The 18,308-nt window shown below is 42.2% G+C and overlaps 1 pseudogene; it reads right to left on the bottom strand.

The window, feature by feature from the left end:
- Positions 1 to 17,018: 17,018 nt before the first annotated feature.
- On the bottom strand, positions 17,019 to 17,117 carry LOC122469729 (annotated as a pseudogene).
- Positions 17,118 to 18,308: the final 1,191 nt, after the last annotated feature.

Here is an 18,308-nt window from a genome sequence, read left to right as displayed (position 1 = left end):
TTAATCTCAAAATGCTCTGTGAAATCTAAGGGAGCTGGAAGAACCCTCTGCCCAAGCCAGGTATGGGATGTCAAGGTCTATCTAGCATAGACTCCAGCCAGAAGACCTACTGTTGCCTTTTGTTCTTTCCTGGAGGGGGTGGGGGGGGAAGGATATGGAAAACAATACTCTGCCATGGAGAAGATTCAGGGGAATAAAAATGAATCATCACTGGCCGCAGGAAGCACTAGGAGTTCTCTAAATGGAATGAGAGTTTCCTCCTGTGCCTTGGGTGGGAGGAAAGGGAGTAAGGGGAAATAGCAGCTGGTTGGGGGAGATAGGAGCTGGAGAAAAGGACACTGGCCGCAGGCCTGAGGCTCACAACCCAGTGCAGAAGGAGCAAACCCCAAGGCATGTGAGTTTATGCTGGTTTCCTGTGGTGGCTCTTAGGGATGTTTTTTTTTGTTTGTTTTGTTTTTTTCTTGAGCTGCCTCTGGTGATTTCCTAATCAGCTGCCCCAGCCCCCAATTTCCACCCTGTGCAATGTCATCTGCATAAAAATGTGGAGAATGTGACCAACTATTCACGTGTGTCCAGGAGGGCTCTGTGAATTATGAGACTCCACGTGGAGCCTGCTACACAAAGGGTCTCCAACCGGCAGGCTGGGAACACAAATTACTGTCCTAGGCAGGGGAGGCCCAAGGGTCAAGGGGCATCTGGGGCTGAGTCCAGGCCCTGAACTGGGACTTTGGAAGAATTTCAGACACACTCTGCTCCTAGCTGGATCTTGAGGCATGGGATTTGGGCTGGATTTGCTCTTGCTTCTTGTGTTTCGTTAATTAATTAAATTAGTTAATTACTTTTTAAGTATCCTTACATCTCTCCATTTATTTCAGTATTCTTTAGTGTTTCTAAATAATATCTTTTTTAAATTTTTTTTTTTTTTTGAGAGAGAGAGAGAGAGAGAGAGACAGAACGCAAGGGGGAAGGGGCAGAGAGAGAAGGAGTCACAGAATCAGAAGCAGGCTCCAGGCTCTGAGCTGTCAGCACACAGACCCATGCGGGGCTCAAACTCACCCACCGTGAGATTGTGACCTGAGCCGAAGTCAGACACTTAACTTACTGAGCCACCCAGGCACCCCCAATAATATCTTTTTTTTTAAACCTTTTCTATTAATGTCGTTTTCAAACACACAAAATAACAGAGAGGATAATATATTGAACCCAGCTTCAATATTTATCAATATTTTACCAAATTTGTTTTACTTATGTCTCTTCTACTTTTTTAACCTAGAGTATGCAGTTTTAAAGCAATCCCTACATTTCAATTATAAAAACTTCAGAATGTGTTGCTAACAGATAAGGACTTTTTTTTTATATATAAACTCTTATGTGCAACATGGGGCTTGAACTCACAACCCCCAGATTAAGAGTCCCATGTTCTACTGACTGAGCCAGCCAGGTGCCCCAGATAAGGACTCTTTCCTTTCTTTCTTTCTTTCTTTCTCTCTTTTTTTTTGAGAGAGAGAGAGAAAACACACAGCAGGGCATGGGAGGAGAGGGGCAGAGGGAGAGGGAATGAGAGAGAGAGAGAGAGAGAGAGAGAGAGAGAGAATCTTAAGCAGGGTCCGCGCTCAACATAGATCCTGATCCTGGGATAATGACCGGAGCCAAAATCAAGAGTCAGATGCTCAACTGTCTAAGAAACCCAGGAGCCCCAGGTCTCTTTTTATAACATAACAATACTACTATCATATAGCATACATAATAAAATTAGTATTTAAAAATTTTTTTTTAATTAATTAATTTATTTTGAGAGAGAGCACGAGTGGGGTAGGGGCAGAGAGAGAGAGGGAGAAAGAGAATTCCAAGCAGGTTCCTCACTGTCATCACAGAGCCTGATGCAGGACTTAAACTCATGAACTGTGAGATCATGACCTGAGCTGAAATCAAGAGTCAAATGCTTAACCAACTGAGCCACTGAGATGCCCCAAAATTAGTGTTTTATTTAAAGTTTATTTATTTATTTTCAGGGGGCAGGGAGGAGCATAGAGAGAGGGAGAGAGAAAATCTTAAGCAGGCTCTGTGGTCTCAGCATGGAGCCTGACTCAGGGCTCAATCCCACGAACCCATGAGATCTTGACCTGAGCTGAAACCGGGAGTCAGACGTTTAATTGACTGAGCCACCCAGGCACCCCCAAATTAGTAATTTTTTTAATATCATAGAATCACAAAGACCAAACATATTTCTTTTTTTTTTTTAACATTTATTTATTTTTGAGACAGAGAGAAACAGAGCATGAACGGGGGAGGGGCAGAGAGAGAGGGAGACACAGAATCTGAAGCAGGCTCCAGGCTCTGAGCCGTCAGCCCAGAGCCCGATGCCGGGCTCGAACTCACGGACCACGAGATCGTGACCTGAGCTGAAGTCAGACGCTCAACTGCCTGAGCCACCAGGCGCCCCCAAACATATTTCTTATTATACCACAGAATCGAAACGATATCCACACATAACACATATTGGTTCCTCTCTCCTTTTTTTAATGCCATTTATTTGTAGGAGAAATTGGATCATAAGTTCCTATAGAATTTCCCACATCCTAGATTTGGCTTATTGCATCCTTGTGGTATTTTTCCCAGGATCCCTACTTCCTTTTCATTAGCAAATGTTATTTAGAGACTACCATCTGGGCATGAGGGATATTCTTTGCCACTGAATTGTCATTGTTTTGTGGATTTTTCAAAGCAAACAGTGAGAAAATACTTATTGTTGAAAATGAGAAAATTGAGTCCTATTAATATTTCCAAGTTTAATTCATGGATGCAAAGTTTTTACATAACTTACTCGATTTTATATTTGTATCTTATTTCTCCTTTGCTGAGAAACTTGGTTTCTATGATATTAACATAATCACTCATTAGCTTTAGTTTACAACACATTTAACATAGATTAAGATTTTTTTGCAATAATTTCATGGAAGCAATATTGTCTCTGAAGTCTCTGAGGATACTGATTGTAATTCCTTCTTGCATTAATGTTTTCTTTTATTCCTTTTATTGTTTTGTTTTCACTATGAAGATTTTCTTAAATATCTGGTAAATCCTGGCTCTTGATTCAAAATAAGAGATGCTAAAACATCAGTATTACTATGTTAATAGTAATATTAATATTACAATAATGTTAATATTACAATAGTAAAATTACTAAAATAAGAGTATAAAATCAAAGAAATTAAGTAAAAGTCCTATAATCTTCCATCTGAATAGAAAATATCAGAACGAACTTTTTTTTTCTTAAAATAAATAAAAAATACATGTTTTATTGCTCTCTATCCCTTGAAAAGGCCTAGAAGCAATGATAGTTCAGTAGTAATATGCGCACATTCAGATTCTGGTCTCTACCATTCCCACTAAGAGAAACCAGAAAATGGTTTCTAGAACTAGAAAAATGCCCGATTCCAAGTCTAGGGAAGGAAGATAACAAGTGAGTCTGGGACATCATTTTATGTCAAAGAAGCAATAAGCCTTTCGAAACAAATGGAATCACATCGAAAGGACACAAAAGTCACCGTTGAGGCTCCCATTTACCAAAGATGAGGCAATTTGAGCATGAAAAAGAATCAAAAGCATAAAATTCCTGAGTTTATAACCGTTTGCAAAAATGTTTCATTGGCCATCTTGGGAGCTTGCTGTGACACCATGTCATTACTCAAAATTGTATCGAAAAGGAAAATATGAAAGATTTATCCTGCTTTCTTGTATGTACTATATTTCAGGGTAACCGAATTGTTGATGAGGAAAAGGTCTTTATAGAATAATTCCAACCTGTAATGCAGAAAAAATGACAATTAGAAAATCATCATTTTAGGGGTGCCTGGGTGGCTCAGTCGGTTGAGTGGCCGACTTCAGCTCAGGTCATGATCTCGCGGTCCGTGAGTTCGAGCCCCGCGTAGGGCTCTGTGCTGACAGCTCAGAGCCTGGAGCCTGTTTCAGATTCTGTGTCTCCCTCTCTCTGACCCTCCCCCGTTCATGCTTTGTCTCTCTCTGTCTCAAAAATAAATAAACGTTAAAAAAAAAAAAAAAAAAAGAAAATCGTCATTTTGCACCCCCAATGATCTAGGCAACGATCATCAGTGTTCTGTAAAACAATTAGGTTAAAAGTCAGTGCAGAACTTCATAATGGAAGTATCATCTGAATCCACTGATTCCCTTGGTATCATTAAAAGTAAAACAACTAGGGGGCACCTACGTGGTTCAGCATCCAGTTCTTGTTTTCAGCTCAGGTCATGATCTCATGGTTCGTGGGATTGGACCCGAGTGGGGCTCCTCGCTGACAGAGCAGAGCCTTCTTAGTTTTCTCTCTCTCCCTCTCTCTCTGCCTCTGCCCTGCTTGAGCTCTCTCTCAAACAAACAACAACAACAACAAAAAATGTACAACAGCTGGACTATATAATGATGTCCTATTGTAGGAAAAACATACCACCACTTAGGAAGTCTTTTTGCCTAAAAAAAGTCAAACCTGAATCTCATCAACTCAGTAGGCTTAGCTGTCAGTTTGCAGAAAACAAGAGGAAGGAAAGAACAATTTAAACAAGATCGCTAAGATGCCAAAATCCTGAATAAGATATTCTGTAAGTCGGATGAGCTAGTTTCTCCACAAAATAATGACACAAAAAAATAGAAGTATGGATTTTTAGAGGATAAAAGATACTTAGGAGATATAATAACCAGATCCAAAGTAGGGATCTTCTTTGGATCCTTCTTTGAACAAACTCACTATAAAATACATCTTTAAGATAATCAGGGAGATTTGACTATAGGTTTAATATTCAATGACATAAAGGAATTATTTTAGTTGTATTATCATAATGGAGTAAGTGCCATTTTTAAGCCGTTTGATCAGCAAAATGTAGATATGTATTGAAGTATTTCCAGATGAGTTAAAAAAATTGATGAAACTTGGTAATAGGTACATGTGAGTTCATTATACTGTTCTTTCTACTTCTGAGCTCAAAATTTTCTATCATTAAAGGTTTTTAAAAATAAAAGAAAAGAGGGGCACCTGGGTGGTTCAGTCGGTTAAATGTCTGACTTCCCCTCAGGTCATCATCTCGTGGTTCGTGAGTTTGGGACCTGCGTCAGGCTCTGTGCTGACAGCTCAGGGCCTGGAGCCTGCTTCAGGTTCTGTGTCTCCCTCCCTTCCCCACTCGTGCTGTCTTTTTTTCTCTCTCTCTCAAAAATAAGTAAACATTAAAAAAATTTTTTTTAAATAAAGGAAAAGATAAATTCTTGGTGAATAGTTGAAATTGAAGTTATCTCTAACCATAGCTTTAAAAACAATAGGAAAAGTAAATCTTGGTTGACATAGAACATGGGGAAAAATAAAGGAAGCTGGATATTTCCAAAAGAAAATTTAAATGAACAACATAATCTGATAAACTAACCACCTCCTCTGTCTCCATTTCTCTGTATGTTGTCACTACCAGTTTTCTAGATCTCAACCATCTTCTCTTCCATAGGATTCTGGTAACACACAAATTCCATTTTTTTCTGACTCTTTTTTTTCTAGCACTCTCTCCCTTCTATTTGTATTTGTAATGCCACCTAATGCATGCTGTGATGCAATTTCCCATGGTTAATATAATTTCTAAGACTTCAGTTTGTCTTCCATGGTTGTAAGTTTGATTTATTTTTCCTGCAGTCACTAAAGGAGGCACCCAAACTGCATAAGTAAATCCTCTTTGAATTGTAGTACAGGTCGGGGCACAACTCATTCCTCCTAAGCCAGGTTGCTTTCTCTCCAATGATGATTCCTGACTTTGTCACTTCTTCTCTGACCCTAAATTTGGCGGGCATTTGTCTCCCAAGCCTAATACCCACCATGGACTCACTACGGTGACTTTAAGCAGAAATGAATTTTTCAATTTCTGAAAGCCAGCCTTTTTCACAACACAGCTAACAACTAGACCAGCTGAAGAATGAGGACTCTCCCAGTACAGACTTCTCCTTCTTTTCTGAGGCAAATGCTGGGGGAGGGAGGGGTGCAGAGGGGGGAACAAAATGAACCTTGTGCTCTGCCCTTAAGGTCAACACATTGAATATGGCCTTGTGTGTGTTGTGAATGTACAGCATATGACATCATGCATATTCACTGGGCTTTCCCTACTGACAGAGTCCCACTCATGACCCAAATTCTCTTTTAAGAAAGGCGCTCCTGTAACTTCTGACGTTATTTTACTATCCTGGTGCTTTTACCTTTTCTCCTTTCATAGCCATGACTCTTCTTGTTTCTCTGACTTGCTCCTTTTTCCCTCTCTCCTGTCCTCTCTTCAATTCTGCTCTCCTTTTTCTGTCCTTCCCTTTCTTTTCCTCTCCTCAACTTCCCCTGCTCTCTCTTTGCCTCCTTTTCTTCCTCTCCCTGTTGCCCTTTCCGTTCTTGGAGCATAAAACTAATAAAGACTCCTGACCTCAACTATCAACTGTAGGTGGGTGAACCGAAGCCTTTTAGATCACTATCGCCCAAGTTCCAATCTTGCATTTCCAACAGACTAACCGATGTTTGTATTTGGATATCCCATTATTAAGTCCAAAATAAAATTTATAATCTCCCAAAGACATTCTCCCTCCCGTTTGACTTTGTGACTGACACTTCCAGTCTCCAAGCTGCCCAGACTTGGAGCCTCATACCCATCTCTTATTCTCTCCTTAACGACTCTATTGAGAAAAGGAACACATTTTGTTTTTTCAGCCTTTGAAATGCGTCCTAGCCCATCCCTCCTCTCCAATTCTACCAACGTCATGGTGGTCTGGGCCCTTGTGCTGAATTATAATGATGACTCCTCTATGCCCTTCTTCCCTCTATTCATTTTTTCCCTTGGGTCCCCTGGGTGCACTGCCAACCCAGATGATTCTGTCTCACACACTGCTTGGCTCATATCATACTTAAAATGTGTCAATACCTAACCTTCTCTGTAGGAACACACATCCTCATGCTGGCATTTGAAATTTTTTACAATCATTTCTACCTGATCTGCCCAACCTTCTCACTATCCGGAAGAGTTTCCTCCTGATGGTGTATATGGTGTTCATTTCCTGCCCAGACCCTTCCTTATCCTCCCATTCTCATTTCAGTTACCATGCTGCTTCCTTTCCACCCATCTATGACCTATCCATTCTCCAAGTCCCTATGAAACCCTCGTCCTTCAGAAGGGATTTATGGATGAAATGACTAGATTCTTGGATTTGCTTTAATATAATCCAGTGGGCAATTAAAAAGTGTATAAATGAGATGATCCGGACATAAGTTGACATGTTAGATATACAGGGTTTCATCAACCGAGTCTCTGTACTTTTGTATATGTTTGAAATCTTCCATTATAGAAAGTTTAAAAATAAAAATGAAATGGAAGCTGGAAGTGTAGTTCTGAAACATGGTGTCTTATACAAGCAGGACTCATCAAGAGGTGGGGAGGATGCCAGCAGAATGTCCAACTGGTCGTGGGGAGGATTGGTGGAGAAGAGGAGGCTGGTGGTCATGTAATTTCCCAAAAAATTAGATTCCACGAGATTTGTGTCTGTTCTGTTTGTTGCTGTACCCAGCATACGGGATGTTCCTGATCCTCCATAGTATTTGTTGAATTAACTCGTCGAGTAAATAGATGATCTATAAGTCAAGGTAGATCTGAGAACAGCCTGCAAATCCATTCTGTCAAAGAGGAAAATGGCCCTATTTCTCTTGAGCTCTAAATTTGTTCATAGTGTACTGCACAAACACGGATAAAGGCATCAGACAGTTCATCCATTCAAAAGGTTGCCATTGTGGCTTCCCATGCTTCATGTGTGAATAAAACAGAGCACAAAGAAATCTTTACCCTCTGGGACTTATATGGTAGAGGAGGTACAGGCAAGAAAACACATGGTCCAGAGAGATAAATGCAGAATGAGGTACATAGTGTCATGGGAACACAGAAGAGGCACACTGACTCTGGAGGCCCAGGAAGTCTTCCCAGAGCTGCAAGCCTTGCAAGGCCAAATAGGCATTGGCCTTGTGAAAAGGGAAGGAAAGACTGTTTTGAGCAGACAAAACAACTTGGAGAAGAGAGGAACAAGTGAAAGAAGTTTGCTGAGGGTGAGTCATAGAAGAAAGGAGATCAGACAGAGTGGTTGTGAAGCATCCAGAGATTAAGACTGGACAAAAAGGGAGAAGCCAGATCCTACAGGGTATTGTAGGCTAATTTAAGGAAAGTGAACTCAATATAAAAACCTAAGAGAAGACCCTGAAAAGTTCTGCAGCATCCAGAATGATGTACTCAGATTCTGCATTTTAGAAAGTCCCATCTGGCTAAAGTGCAGAGAACGCATGGGAGGATGGAAGCAATGGGGCCCTAGACAGCACAAGGAGTTACAAAGCTGTACAGTCATTTTATTTATTGATTATATATTTTAATACAATTTGTTGTCATGGGGCGACTGGGTGGCTCAGTCGGTTAAGCGTCCGACTTCAGTTCAGGTCATGATCTCACAGTTCATGAGTTCAAGCCCCGCGTTGGGCTCTGTGGTGACAGTTCAGAGCCTGGAGCCTGCTTCGGATTCTGTGTCTCCCTCTCCCTCTGCCCTTCCCCCGCTCGCACTCTGTCTCTGTATCTCTCAAAAATAAACAAATGTTTAAAAAATTTTAATATAACTTATTGTCAAATTGGCTAACGTACAGTATGTAAAGTGTGCTCTTGGTTTGGGGGTATATTCCCGTGGTTCGTCACTTACATACAACACCCAGTGCTCATCCGAACAAGTGCCCTCTTCTGTGCCCATCACCCATTGTCCCCTCTCTCCCGCCCCCATCCACCCTCAGTTTGTTCTCTGTATCCAAGAGTCTCCCATGGTTTGCCTCCCTGCCTCTCTGTTTGTAACTGTTTTTTCCCCTTCCTTTCCACCATGGTCCTCTGTTAAGTTTTTCAAGATCCACATATGAGTGAAAACACATGATATCTGTCATTCTCTGACTGACTTATTTCACTCAGCATAATACCTTCCAGTTCCATCCACATTGCTGCAAATGACATGGTTTAGTTCTTTCTGACCTTGCCTATGAATGGATGGGTGGGGGTGGGGGGGAGAGCATTACAGACATTTCAGGGTGGATGGGGAGGCACTTCTTCAAAATAGGAAATGAGGAAATGAAGTAGTTATCTATCTGTATGGACCTTCCTCATTCTAATGTGCCTTTTCCCCCCAAAATAGCTTTTATTTGGGGAAATAAAGAAACATCTCAAAAATGTTCCTACTGTATAGGGAGTGCCGGTCTAGGAATGGATGGTGATGCAAAGAAGGGGAAAGATTGGTTGGTGGCCTGAGAATGAGGAAACCCGGTCCTAGTCTGTAAGTGCCATTTCCATCATGCCATTAACTTCGTTTCACCATACATGCTCTTGCACTCCTTTCGTTCACTGTCTCCTTCATGAAGGTTGGTTTGCTTGAATACTTCCTATTTCTTGGTTGTGGGCTCATCTCTATGGTTGAGATTCCCACTTAGATTCTCTGTCACATCTGTGTGTATGGTCTTCCTGGGAAAGAACCAAGAGTTGTCCTTGTGACTTGCCTGCATTCTGGCCTGTTTTCAGGAAGAGAAAGGACAGGATGTGTCACCTGGCAGGGCACCTTACTGGTTTGTCTGGTGGATGTTGGTACTCACCATTTTCCATTAAGGTCATCAGCCATCTGCTGCCCTGTCTGTGATCTGATGGAGCCTGGAGGCAGACACACTGTCATTGCTGCCTGGCTGCTGTTGCTGTGACATCTGTGTACCCTGTCTGTTGCTCTGGACTCCCTTCTGCTGCAAGTTTATGCAGCCTCCAATTGTATACACCCACCCCGCCCCCACCCTCCCCAGCCTCCCCGCTTAGTGTGCTTCAACTTTTCTCAGGAGTCTCAGATGAGTCTGGACTATATATTTCCCTTTCAATCCAATCTTCTAAATTTTTATTCTTTTTTTTTTTAAGATTTTATTTTTATATAATCTCTACACCCAATGTGGGGCTCAAACTTACAACCCTGAGATCAAGAGTTACATGTTCCACCAACTAAGCCAGCCAAGTGCCCATCCATTTTTATTCTTTGTTTATGACCAAAGTCTTCTCTAGGTTTTTTTTTTTTTAAGTTTATTTATATCTATTTTAAGAGCGAGAGCATGTGCAAGTGGGAAAGGGGCAGAGAGAGAGAGAGAGAGAGAGAGAGAGAATCCTAAGCAGACTTAGCACAGAGCCCTACGTGGGGCTCGAACACATGAAGCATTGCGAGATCATGACCTGAGCTGAAATCAAGAGTTGGACGCTCAACCGAGTGAGCCACCCAGGTGCCCCATCTTATCTCGTTTTTAAGCACAATTATTTCTAGGAATTTGGAAGAAACTGCAACTTATACTTGGTCCACCATTTTGAAATGAAAGTCTTGGTTCTGACTAAACCACCCAACCTTTGACAGTCACTGGGATTTGTGTTAATTTGCCCATCTTTGTGGAAATGAGAAGGGGACATGAACATTTGGTTAGAAAGCAGGAACAATTTATTTTCTTAAAGCTGATTTCTTATAAATACCTGAATGGGAAGTTAGAAGTTTGTATCCAAAAGAGTATTTTTTGGTTATTGGGAAATGGGCCACTCAAAGTCTGAAACACACTCAATATTAGAAAAATATCCCTATTTGCCTTTCAGAGTTTGAGAATTACATACTCTCCAACTGAGTGAATATCAAGTGCCTGGATCTGGTGGAGCTGCCTCCTCTGGGATGACAAACACTTTGGTTCCAGGCAGCTGGGGAATTTATGGACATCTGAATCCAATCCAGCTGAGCAGGAGAGAAGCTTGGGAAGGAGCCAGTCAGGTGCAGGACAAAATTAGGGCTACAGCTGGAGGGAGAGGATTCCATGAGGGGGAGGGGCAGCCTGAGGGGCTGAGTCATCAGTGCAGGGAGAATTCTTAGGGCTCTGGAGTTCTGGTTAGGCTTTGGTGTTGAAATGAAATTTTGGCTTTGATCCTCTGAGAAGGGGCTGATCCTGTTGAGAGAGATTCCAATTGGAGGGTCGTCTCCATTTCATGGAGAAGGGAACAAATTGCAAAGTCCTGAATAAAGAAAAAAAGGTTTTTGTTTGTTTATTTGTTTGTTTAGGGGGAGAAGTGTTTTAGTCTATTCAGGTACAATGGAAACAGAAACAGGATTTAATAACTTAGTTAAGAAATCTGCTTTGTTTCCTTTCAAGAAACTGTATAAAAAGATTCAGGACCACATGACCATTTTCTAAAATTAAAAAAATTTTTTTTTTCAACGTTTATTTATTTTTGGGACAGAGAGAGACAGAGCATGAATGGGGGAGGGGCAGAGAGAGAGAGGGAGACACAGAATCGGAAACAGGCTCCAGGCTCTGAGCCATCAGCCCAGAGCCTGACGCGGGGCTCAAACTCCCGGACCGCGAGATCGTGACCTGGCTGAAGTTGGACACTTAACCGACTGCGTCACCCAGGCGCCCCTAAAATTTAAATAAGCGTGGTCTGCAAAGGGTGGGAGTAGGATGTGGGGCGGGGAGGGGGACTAGCCAAGAGAGGATTAAGTGTGGTGCTTGAACTTCAGGGCTCTCACATACAGGGACCCCTTTCAGGGCTCTGACAATGTGTTCACTTGGTCATATGCTTTTGTAAAATTTGCAGAAGTGAAACCAGTTTCTCCTTCCACCCTGACTTCCCTCCATCACCATCCTTTCATATCACGTGGCAAGCAGCTAAGGGTATTTCGGGATCTGACTAAAGGGATGTCAAAGCAAAGATACAGTGAATTTCGTTCAGTGTGATGTATTTACATAGTTTGCAGGCACTTCTGGGTATAGTTCTTGCCAGCTGTTTGAATGTAGCAATGGCTTTTGGGAATGCTCTCTCCTTTTTTTAAATTGAGATATAACTCATATACCATAAAATCGAATCTTTTAAAGCATATAATTCAGTTATTTTAGAGTATTCACAAGGCTCTGCAACTATCACAACTATTTGATTCTAGAACCTTTTCACACCCCGTCTTCCCAAAGAAACCCCATTAGTTACTCTCCATTCTTTCCTTCCCCCGTGGCCAGCCAGCTCCTGATCCCTTAATCCCCTCTTAATCTACTTCCTGTCTCTCCAAATTTGCTGATTCTGGACACTTTCTATAAAAGAAATAATACGGGGCGCCTGGGTGGCTCAGTCGGTTAAGCATCCGACTTCGGCTCAGGTCATGATCTCGCGGTCCATGAGTTCGAGCCCTGCATCGGGCTCTGTGCTGACAGCTCAGAGCCTGGAGCCTGTTTCAAATTCTGTGGCTCCCTCTCTCTCTGACCCTCCCCCATTCATGCTGTCTCTCCCTGTCTCAAAAATAAATAAATGTTAAAAAAAATTAAAAATAAAAGAAATAATACGATATGTGACCTTTTGTGTGTCTGTTTTTTTTCACTTCGCACAATGTTTTCAAGGTTCACTCCTGTTATAGCATGAGTCAGTTCTTTATTCATTTTTATGGCTACATAATACTCCATTTTGTTCATCCATTCCTCAGTTGGTAGACATTTTGGTTATTTCCAGTTATGCTCTTCCTGACCAATGTGTGAACTCAGCTAACATGAAGCTCCAGAACCAGAGGTAATATCACACTATGAAGATACCCCAGGGTGTCCAGTGCTGGAAGTGTTACTTGTGGAGGAGAAACACTGAATTATAGAGTCAGAAGCTATCATGTCAGAGGAATGACTACCTTTATCAATTCTCCATGTAGAAGGGATGTAACAAAACTGTTGTCAAATGAAGGTATTATCAAAATTTTTGCATCCCAAATATGTAGAAAGACATATAGAGGTGTATCAGTAGTTAGTTAATTAAAATATCTTTTTTTGGGGGGGATATTTTTTGTTAATTATCAATTTTTTCAAAACATGCTTTGTGGTTTATTTTCTCATTTTAAATAAACTTTTAAAAAAAAATTTTTTTTTCAACGTTTATTTATTTTTGGGACAGAGAGAGACAGAGCATGAATGAGGGAGGGGCAGAGAGAGAGGGAGACACAGAATCGGAAACAGGCTCCAGGCTCTGAGCCATCAGCCCAGAGCCTGACGCGGGGCTCGAACTCACGGACCGCGAGATCGTGACCTGGCTGAAGTCGGACGCTCAACCGACTGCGCCACCCAAGCGCCCCAAATAAACACTTTTAAATTTGAGTTTATATTTGTAATTTGGCATTTCTTTTCTTAAAGGCCCTAAATCATATATACAAGCCCCTCAAAATAAGGATCCACCCTGCTCTGAAGTGATACTTTTAACTCCCCTGCTTTTTTTTTTTTTTAAGTTTATTTATTTGGGGTGGGAGGGGCAGAGATAGAAGGAGAAAGAGAATCCCAAGCAGGCTCTGCACCCACAGCTCATAGCCTGTCATGGGGCTCGAACTCACAAACTGCGAGATCATGACCTAAGCCACAGCCAAGAGTCTGAAGGTTAAGGACTGAGCCACCTAGCCACCCCCCCCACCCCCCGCCCCCCCTTTTTTTTTTTGGTAGTACTACTTAGAGGTGGCCAGGAGCTTGTGTGAGATTTCCTCCCAGGGAATTATACAGCAAGTTGCTCATTTTGTTGCTTTCCACCTTCTCATTGTCCATTCTTTCCTTTTTCAGCTCGCGAACACTTTCAGGAAAAACTAGCTCAAACAATACCTTATTACCTCATTAAATATGCAATACCTTGAAGAGCTGCTGTGATTGATTAAATACCGTTCAGCAAATATTTCCCTCTAGGCTCCCCTTCCCTGTGGGACAGAGTCTACTTCCCCTCCATTCCCGGGTTCCCGCCGTGGGCTTGGCCATGTGACTTGCTTTGGCCAATGGGATGTGGACAGAAGTCCACGTGACACTTCTGAGCCCCAGAAGCCGCTTTAGATCATGTTCTGGGAGCCAGAGGTCCTTCAGCGTGGGTCCCGCAAGAAGTCACTGGTAGCAACCTAAATCCTGAACCCGAAGCTCAGCCCAAGGAGGAGCTGCTGCCGCTGACCTGCAGACCGTGAGTGAGAAATAAACGTTGACTGTTCCGAGCCACCGCGTTGGGGCTTGTCTGAAACACACTGGGGCTGCAGCAGGAGCTGACTCATGCAGATGCACGTTCCCAGTATGAACAGAGAAGCCAGTATCATTTATCTCTCGGGAGACAGCTGAGTTTGGTCCCAAAGGTCAAACTTCCAAGATCCCTGACAGCAGATCCCAGTACACCACCTTCCTAGGCTCCTAATTAGAAAAAAAAAAAAAAAAAAAAGTTTATTCATTTTTGAGAGAGAGGGAGAGAGAGAGACAGAGAGACAGAGCGTGAGCGGGGGAGGGGCAGAGAGAGAGAGAGAGGGAGACACAGAATCCGAAGCAAGCTCCAGGCTCTGAGCTGTCAGCACAGTGCCCACCAGGGTCTGGAACTCACAAACCTCACAAACCTCGAGAACATGACCTGAGCTGAAGCGGTTGCTCAACCCCGCAAGCGCCCCTCTAGGCTCCTAATTTAGCACTTTTCCATCTTTCAAGGAAATCCATTTCAGGGTTGAGGACCTGCCTCCTTTTCCCCACCTCTGGGCAGGTATAATTTTAAGTACAAGTCGTTTCATTGTTTCTACTCTCTATAATAATATTTTTGTCACTTCAGTTAAACCGCTTCCAAAAGCAGCCCACTACACTTCTCCAAGCCTCTAAATCTATCGCTTCAATTTGACAACCCAATCAAAAATAGAAAAAAATCTCCGGGACTCTTTTTTTTTTTTAATGTTATTTACAGTTAAACTTATCATGTTTTTGTGTGTTGGTGGGAGATTAGAGTCAAAAAGACAGACTATTTCAAATATAATAAATCTTGTCAGAAATTTTCTGAAGTTGAGAAAATTTCATTAGGTTATAATGTCTTTAACTTTACTAAAATTTCTTCTTTTTAGTTGGGTAATATTTTCTCTGCATAGCATGATAACTCAAAGTGAATTATGTCCAAACTTACTTCCTTTCCTTTCCTTTTCTAATTTACATCCAAGTTAGTTAACATATAGTGCAACAATGATTTCAGGAGTAGATTCCTTAATGCCCCTGACCCATTTAGCCCACCCCCCACCCACAACCTCTCCAGCAACCCTGTTTGTTTTCCATATTTAAGTCTCTTATGTTTTGTTCCCCTCCCTGTTTTTATATTCTTTTTGCTTCCCCTCCCCCTTATGTTCATCTGTTATGTTCATCTGTTTTGTGTGTTAAATTCCTCATATGAGTGAAGTCGAATTTGAAGATATTTGTCTTTTTCTGACTGACTTATTTCGTTTAGCATAATACCCTCCAGTTCCATCCACGTTGTTGCAAACGGTAAGATTTCCTTTTTGATTGCCGAGTAATACTCCATTGTATATGTATACCACATTGTCTTCATCTGTTCATCTATCAGTAGACATTTGGGCTCCTTCCATATGTTGGCTATTGTCAGTAGTGCTGCTATAAACATGGGGGTGCATGTGTCCCTTCGAAACAGCACACCTGTATCCCTTGGATATATACCTAGTAGTGCAATTGCTGGGTTGTAAGGCAGTTCTATTTTTAACTTTTTGAGGAACCTCCATACTGTTTTCCAGAGTGGCTGCACCAGTTTGCATTCCTACCTGGGATTCTTTGATCAAAGGATTGAACTTTCAGAAATTTAGCCTAGGGGCACCTGAGTGGCTCAGCTGGTTGAGCATCAGACTTTGGCTCAAGTTGCGATCTCATAGTTCCTGATTTTGAGCCCCACATCGGGCTTATTGCTGTCAGTACAGAGCCTGCTTTGGATCCCCCTCTCTCTCTGCCCTTCCCCCATTCACTCTCTTTCAAAAGAATATAAAACATTTAAAAAATAAAACAAAAAAATTTAGACTAAAAGATCAATCACACAAATATGTAAAAATGCATATAGAAGAATGCAAAATATGAGAAACAACCTAAATGCCCAGCTATAGGGGATAGGTGAAATAAAGTATATGAATCCAAGGGGACACTCACACCACTGTCATTAAAAGTGTTAGAGTGAAAATGTGTTTATGGACATAGAAAGGCAAAGGTTGCCAAACATAATGTACCGTGTAAACTCATTTTGTGAACCCAAAATCTGTGTATATATCGAGAAAGATATATGCCGGTTGTGTTTTACAGTGGTCATATCTGGTTGTTAGAACTATGAGTGGTCTTTGCTTATTTCATTTTGCTTATCATTTTTTCTTCTTTTGCTACCCATATTTCCTAATATTCTGCAAAGAGCATGTTCTACTTTTGTAGTGAAAATGAAGTAATTATATTGTCATTTTAACCCTCAGAACTGTTTTCAATGAATTGAGAGGATCTCTTTTTTTTTCTAATTTTCAGTTTCATTTTCTAGATACTCAGGGGTCGGGTGTAACGCAAAGAAGTTGACGAGGATGGTGATGGGGGCAGTTCTGTTCACAAAAGGATAGCAGGTTTAGGCATGCATGGAGGGAGAAAGGGAACACAAAGCAAGGCTCGCACAGCAATCTGGGCCGTACAGGTAAAGATGGATTTCCTCCTGCGCCCTTCCTATAAAAATTAAGCAGTTTCTAATGAGCTTGGGATTTCCATTTCCTGACGGAATACAAATCAACACAAGATGGAAGCAGTGATACTTAGAGGCCTGGTTGGAGAGGAAGTGACAGATCCAACTGAGAACATTTTCTGATTATATTTTGCCCATGGCAGTCAGGAATGAGCAACCTTTTGTTGCTGGGGGATCAATTCAGGAAGAATGAGTTCCTGAGAGGTTTACATGACATGTAGCAGACCACATGGGAAGCTGGTGGTGGAGTCAGACTTTGACTTCCAGCCCAGTGCATATTCTACCCATGCCATTTCAAGAACTGCTGAACAGACAGACTCATGATGGCCACAGTGACAAAGTTAACTCAGAGTTAGAGAAAAAAGCCGTCCCTGCCTACTCATGTATCTGAGTCATCTGGCACCGCCGTATAGAGAGATGGTCCCTGGGAACAATATAGACTGCTTCACACATTTGTATGTCATCCTTGTTCAGGAGCCATACCAGTCTTCTCTCTGTTGTATCTATATTCGTCTAAGGGAAAGAAACAGAGAGAGAGAGAGAGCAAGTGGGGGAGAGGGGCAGAGGTAGAGAGAGAGAGAATCTTTAGTAGGCTCCATGCTCAGCACAGAGCCCGACGCGGGGCTCGATCCCATGACCCTGGGACCGTGACCCGAGCTGAAATCAAGAGGTGAATGCTCAGTGGACTGAGCCACCCAGGTGCCCCTTGTTGTATCTATTTTAGTACACGTGCTGTCAAAGTGAGCACCTACCATGGCATGAGCTCTCCACCTTTTTAAAGAAAGGGGGATTCCAGATTCAGTGTTCTCCATCTGCACTGAAAAGTGGTAAAGAGAAAAATCAATAAAATGACAAAGATAAAATACAGGAAGGGAGATATAGCAATAAAATGTGGTGAGAAAAGATTATTAATCGGACAAGCTAAAAAAGATCCCAGAGTAAGACTGTGTCCAACCAAAGGAGATCAAAGCGGCAGCAGAATAGAGCTGGATTTCATAGCCAGAACAACCGACAGGGCCGAGCAACCTTGCTGCAAAGCAACAGACCCTTTGGCCTGACCCTTCTGGACCAGCGGAGCTAAACTAGTGAGGTGCTGGAGGAGCCAGGTGTGTACATCTCTCCAGCTCTGCATTCAGTCGTGGCAGAGTGATGGCTGGAAGTCAGCTCTGGTGGGAGTGCTGGCACGGCAAAAATCAGCAAATGCTATAAATCAAGGCTCTTCCCCCCCGAGACCTGGTTGTGAAGCACTTACCGGCATTATCACTGACACAAAGCGTCTAACCTCTCGGGGGGAAAAAGCCAAGGGAAAATCAAGCAGTGCTGGCACAAGTTCAAAAGTATGCAAACCCTTCTCCCCACCACTTGACCTCACTACCCCTGCCCACGGCAGGGCTCTAGGACTCCCTCCAAACCCACCTTCCCAAATACTTTCCTGTGATGTCTAAGCCCCCCCACCCAGGGCACATTCTCAAGGAGAAGCAAATGAAAGAGAGAAAGTCTGATTCCTTCCATGCACAGGGCGTGCCACCTCTGAACATAAAGTGAAACTTGAACGTCCCTTTGAGCTTACAAGGAAAATGTAAAGGAAATTAAAAAGGCCCTTAGTGGTACTTGACTTGTAGAAGGGCAAATCTAACTTCCTTTATAGTTTTTCTCCAAGATCTGCACCTCTGTCTTGAGTAGAATTGGAGATGGTCTTTTGTTACCTTTTTTTTTTAT

This window comes from Prionailurus bengalensis, chromosome B3, assembly GCF_016509475.1.
Source record: "Prionailurus bengalensis isolate Pbe53 chromosome B3, Fcat_Pben_1.1_paternal_pri, whole genome shotgun sequence".
Classification (NCBI taxonomy): domain Eukaryota; kingdom Metazoa; phylum Chordata; class Mammalia; order Carnivora; family Felidae; genus Prionailurus; species Prionailurus bengalensis.
Note: the sequence above shows the minus strand (reverse complement) of the source record. Positions and strands in the feature narration are given on the sequence as shown.